Genomic DNA, 6314 nt, shown 5'->3' with positions numbered 1-6314 from the left:
AGTTCCGTCACCACGCTCCAGGCTGCTGGCTTCCGGTAGCTCTGAGATGGATCAACCCGACTTTGACATTAGTAGGTATGTCAAACTCGTTCCGCCATTCCGTGAGACTGAGGTCGATTCATACTTCGTGGCCTTCGAACGTGTTGCGGTTAACTTGAAATGGCCTAGAGAGATGTGGGCATTATTATTGCAGTGTAATCTCGTTGGCAAAGCGCAAGAGGTTTTTGCAGCCCTGCCAATTGAGGATTCACTGAATTATGATGTTGTGAAAGTGGCTGTATTACGTGCTTACGAGTTGGTACCGGAGGCGTATCGACAGAGATTCAGGGCATGTTCAAAAGCAGCCAAGCAAACCTTTGTGGAGTTTGCGCGTGAGAAGAGAGTGTTATTCGAGAAATGGTGTGCTTCTACTAAGATTACGACTCTTGAGGGTTTGCAAGAGTTGATCTTACTCGAAGATTTTAAGAGCTGTCTGCCCGAAAGTATTGTGGTACATTTGAACGAGCAGAGAGTATTTAAACTTGCTGATGCAGCAATACATGCAGATGAATTCGTGCTCACTCATAAGACTGTATTCCCGGTTATGCGTGCTCATACAGCACCCTTCATTGCGGATGTAGGGAGAGAGAAAAGGATGTCAAGGGGTAATTTTGTTAGGGCTGACGATGAAGCAAATACAGTAAAACGTCCTGACAAAAAAAGAGCTTGTTTTTATTGCCTTGATCCTAGCCATCTTATCACAAATTGTAAAGCCTGGCAGCAAAAAGCTAATAAGTCTAAAGGGGTAGCATTTATTTCTGTGTCTGGAGAGCCACCGCATTCTAGCCCTAATGTGTTTGAATCATTTTTGCAAACTTGTTTAGTTTCGCTTTCGGATGATTCTGAGGCAAAGCCTATAGTCATGCTGCGAGATACAGGGTCTGCACAGTCACTGATATTGGAGAGTGCACTGCCTTTTTCGAGTGCGTCATATACAGGCGATGATGTACTCATCCGAGGTATTGAGATGGGCTGTACTCCTGTGCCGTTGCATGTAGTCCATTTAAAATCTGACCTCATTTCGGGTCCTGTTAACATTGGTGTGCAGCCACAGTTACCTGTGGAGGGCGTGAGTATGATCTTGGGTAATGATTTGGCTGGAGCTAAAGTTTTTCCATTCCCGATTGTGTCAGCGAAGCCTGATGTTAGGGAGCAGGTAGCTGCTCTGTCACAATTCTCCACTGTTTTCTCGGCATGTGCTGTAACACGTGCTCAAAAGAAATTTGAAGATGTAGTGGATCTGTCAAGTTCCTTTTTAGCTGCACTGCCTGAGGCCGCAGAATGTAAATTGCTTGTTAAACCCCAACCATTACCGTGTGATGAGAATTCCAGCGCAAACGAAACCTCCTTAAAAGTGGGAAGGGAACAGTTAATCGCTGCGCAAAAATCTGATTCAACTCTGCTTAAATGCATCAGTGCGGCTGTTGATAGAACTCGAGCTTCAGATGCTTTGGTGGGTTACTTTTGGGATGAAGATGTGTTGATGCGCTGGTGGAAGCCGTCAACCCCAGGAAGTGATCGTGTATATCAGATTGTTCTTCCTACTGGTTATCGTTTGCAAATTATGAAGCTAGCTCATGAACATATTTGTTCAGGTCACCTTGGTGTTACAAAAACATATGACCGCATTGCTAGATATTTTTTCTGGCCAAGTTTGAAGTCTTCCGTGTCTGCGTTCGTTCGGTCTTGTCATATTTGTCAACTTGTGGGCAAACCTAATCAAGTGATTCCGCATGCGCCACTCAAACCTATTCCTGTCATAGGGGAGCCGTTTGAGAGACTTATTTTGGATTGTGTTGGCCCCTTGCCAAAGGCTAAGTCTGGTCATCAGTACGTTCTTACTATAATGTGCGCAGCCACCCGCTACCCCGAGGCTGTGCCATTGCGCTCTATAAAAGCGAAAGTGGTGGTTAAGGAGCTGGTAAAGTTTTGCTCTCTGTTCGGGTTACCTAGAGTAATTCAGACCGACCAGGGAACAAATTTCACTTCACGTTTGTTTGAACAGCTGGTAGATGAATTACAGGTGGAACATCAGATGTCGAGTGCGTATCACCCTGAATCGCAAGGTGCGCTCGAGCGTTTTCATCAGACGCTAAAATCAATGTTGCGCACTTATTGCGTTGAAACGAATAAAGAGTGGGTGGATGGACTACCTTTGCTAATGTTTGCAATAAGGAGTACCAAACAAGAATCCTTGGGATTTAGTCCAGCCGAACTTGTGTTTGGACACACTGTTCGTGGACCCTTGAAATTGTTAAGTGAACAGTTTCTTGCTAAAGATCTTCCTCGTGTACCGATCCTTGAATATGTTAGTACGTTTCGTGAACAACTTCATGGTGTTTGGGAAGTTGCTAAACAGCATCTTGCTGAGAGTCAAATTAAGATGAAGTGTAGACACGATAGAACAAGTGTTGTTCGTGACTTTCAGGCAGGTGACTCTGTGCTTGCCCTTCTGCCTGTGCCTAATTCTCCCATGCATGCTCGTTTTGCTGGTCCATATAAAATCGAGAAAAAACTGAGCGATACTAACTACGCAGTTTTAACTCCAGATCGACGACGCAAAAGTAGAGTTTGTCATGTGAATATGTTAAAAGCATATGTTGCCAGAGATGTGCCTGAAGTCAACCCTTCTGCTGGAATTGTGAATACTACGAATGTTGTTGAACCATCTCTCATTGGTGCACTAGAGACAGGTGAGGTGACTGGCAAGGATGCTCAAGCATCTTGTGGGAGGTTTTCGAATTCTTCTATCTTAGCCACCTTGCCATCCCACCTTTCGTATTTGTCTAAGAATCAGCGTGATGATGTTATTGAACTGATTCACAAGTATTCTACATTGTTTGGTGATGTTCCTTCGCAGACAAATGTGTTAATGCATGACATTGAAGTGGGTCAGAGTACGCCGATCAAACAGCACCCATATCGAGTTAATCCACATAAACGTCAAGCAATGAAAGATGAAGTCAAGTATCTAGTGAGTAACGGTTTTGCTGTACCCAGTCAGAGTCCGTGGAGCTCTCCCTGTCTACTTGTGCCAAAGTCTGATGGCTCGTTTCGATTCTGCACGGATTTTCGCAGAATAAATGATGTTACTAAGGCTGATTCTTTTCCTCTCCCTAGGATGGAGGACTGTGTTGATCGTGTGGGTTCATCACGCTATGTCACTAAACTCGACCTTTTAAAAGGATATTGGCAGGTGCCATTAACAGCACGCGCTTCTGAAATTTCTGCGTTTGTTACACCTGACGCATTCATGCAGTACACGGTCATGGCTTTCGGGATGCGTAATGCACCTGCCACATTCCAAAGGTTGATGCATCTTGTGTTGTCAGATGTGCAAAACTGCGAAGTCTATTTAGATGACGTGGTAATATATAGTCTGACATGGGAAGATCATTTAAGCACCCTTGGTTCAGTTATGGAGCGATTGGCTAAAGCATCTTTGACACTTAACCTCAGTAAATGTGAATTTGCTAAGGCAGTAGTGACTTACCTTGGTAAATTGGTCGGACAAGGTCAGGTTAAACCGGTTCAGGCTAAGATTGAAGCCATTGTGAAATTCCCTTCACCTATTAATAAACGCGATTTGCGGCGTTTCTTGGGAATGACTGGGTACTACCGAGGTTTCTGTCGGAATTTTGCCTCTGTAGTTGCACCTCTTACTGACTTGCTGAGCACGGAACGTAAATTTGTGTGGAATGAAACCTGTGAAACCGCTTTTTGCTCTGCTAAGGATCTGTTATGCAATGCTCCAGTTCTCCAGGCTCCGAATTTTGCTGTTTCTTTTAGTCTGCAGGTGGATGCGAGTGCTAATGGTGCTGGCGCGGTGCTGATACAAGCTGATGATGCTGGGATCGAACATCCAGTGAGCTATTTCTCGAAGAAGTTCAACAGGTGTCAAAGGAATTATAGCACCATAGAGAAAGAGGCTCTAGCTCTATTGTTGGCTATTCAGCATTTTGAAGTGTACCTAAGCTCCGGTGATCACATAGTGGTGTACACAGACCACAACCCTCTGATATTTTTAGCTCGTATGTCTAACACTAACCAACGCCTTATGAGATGGGCACTCTTTTTGCAAGAGTTTAATTTAGACATCCGTTATAAGAAAGGTACAGAGAATATTGTAGCCGATGCATTGTCCCGGGTTTATACCGACGATAGTTAGATGGCCTATTGAAAACTGCATGGCTTGCTACCTTTGTCTTTACTACAAATCGGGTTTTGTAGTTAAGGGTGGGGGTGTTACGTCCTATGGACTTAATTGTTATTATCTGTCTTTGTTGTGGTGATATTTGTTGTGTAGTTTCCCTCCTCTCTCTCTTTATCTCTTCCCTCTACGCAGTGTTAATTGGATGCAGCTGCAGGTGATTATGTGGAGGATGGAGCATGCTTAAAAGCTGAGGAGGATGGCACTGAGGACGGGAGCGTCGGTCATGCGACATGTGGGTTGTCGGATGACGTGGTTGGTTCGGCGTTGTGAGCTCGCTGTGTATGCGCGTTGTAGAGCTCCACGGTATTGGCCGCTGCCATTCTGCCCGCCGTCTCCTGCCCCAGACATTCATCGCACTGGTTGCCCTGATGGTAGCTGCTAAGCGGTTGCTGTTCGAGTGAGAGTTCTTTGTTCTTATGTTTGCTTTAATGTAATTTCTTTGTTTGTTTTGGAAGCCGTAGGGAGGAGGTTGCCATTTGTTTTATGATCCCTTGTTTTCTCCTGTTTTTGGACGGCTAGGGAGTAAAGGAGAGACTGATGTATTTTGTTTTGGGTTTTGGTTTTGTTAGGTAAGTTAATGTTTAATCAGGTCTTAGTTAGTTCCTCTTTTGTTTGTTATTTTGGCTATGAACCCCTCCTGAAGATTCACGCTTCCTGTTATGTTACTTTGTGAATTAAAAACTTTCTCTCTTAACTATACTCTCGCTCCGTTGTGTTTGTGTCAACTGGGACAGGAGAGGGGCGGGCTTAGTCTAAATTCTCTATTTTAACTTTGTCCGGAATCCCCGACCCTAGACTGGGGGGAGGACGTGACAATGTTGAAAATAAAACACAACAAAACAAACAAAAACTGAATCGCAAGGGAAAAAAAGTTACCTTTTTATTCTGTGACAGAAAAGAGCTTCCATAGTTCCTTGCCCTTCACAATCCTGTATAAAGTCTGATGATAAAAATGTATTTAAAAAAAGAACAGCAAGTGAAAATAAACAATTTTGGTACTCCACTTAATTTGAGTTGTGAAGCAACAATTCGCATTAAACTTAAGGCCATGAATGAAATTCTCAAGCGTTTGGATGATTTGTGTACTTGTGTTGTTGCTGCAGAGGTTCCACACATAATTCTGAAGTCGAAAAGATACAATGGACTTTAAAGTGAACTTTAAATTATCAGGAGGGCCTGGACATCTGCACAGTTATGATTGTTTATGAGTGCTAGTTCATGTGACCCATGGGCCTGCATTGCCCTGACTGTCCCAGAATGACCAGATGGTTTGTTCTCTATCCACATTCAAACTGCATTATGACTTCAGTAACATTCAGCATATCCCAACAGCCATTACATCAGTCACACAGAACGCTCACACCTCGCCAGATGATGCATCACTGCAGCTAGTTGGGTCCAGTGCACAAACACAGATCTGAAGTACTACAAACACTGTTATGAGGCGTATGGGGAGATTTTAACACCATACACTAAGCAAGTCAACCATTCAACCAGCACACAATTACAAACGCATTTACAGTATAATGTGATTAAATAAGTGTCAAAAGACATTATGCTGATCCCTAGTAGAACCTCCTTTGTGCACTTGAGCAATATATAAATATATATGTGTGTGTGTGTGTGTGTTACTTTAATTCTGATATTTTAAAGCTTAGTACTAAGTGAAATGTATAATTTCTTCACCTTTAAACATGGTTAATAATAGCAAGAACTGCATCTAACTGTACACTGTAGGCAATACTTGTTCTTCACTCAAAAGCGTCTAAATCTCATATGAGGGTAAAACACTGAGTAATTTGTGCCAATAACAGCATATGGATGACCATATAGCTCTGTTACCTTTAGTTAAAATGCTAAATATATTTATTAATCATTTGTCCAGATGTTTATGATGTGATGTCAAAATAAAGACCGTATGGATACACACCTGACACCTACAGAAAACTCAACCTTGAATACTAAAGAAAAAGTAGTATATACTACACGAATGCCTCTAACTGAGTCTTTGCTTTTAAATGTTTTCTTTTTTTCTCCTATAAGAATGACCCTTTGTTCATAA

The sequence above is a fragment of the Carassius auratus genome, chromosome 1 (assembly GCF_003368295.1).
Source record: "Carassius auratus strain Wakin chromosome 1, ASM336829v1, whole genome shotgun sequence".
Classification (NCBI taxonomy): Eukaryota; Metazoa; Chordata; class Actinopteri; order Cypriniformes; family Cyprinidae; genus Carassius; species Carassius auratus.
Note: the sequence above shows the minus strand (reverse complement) of the source record.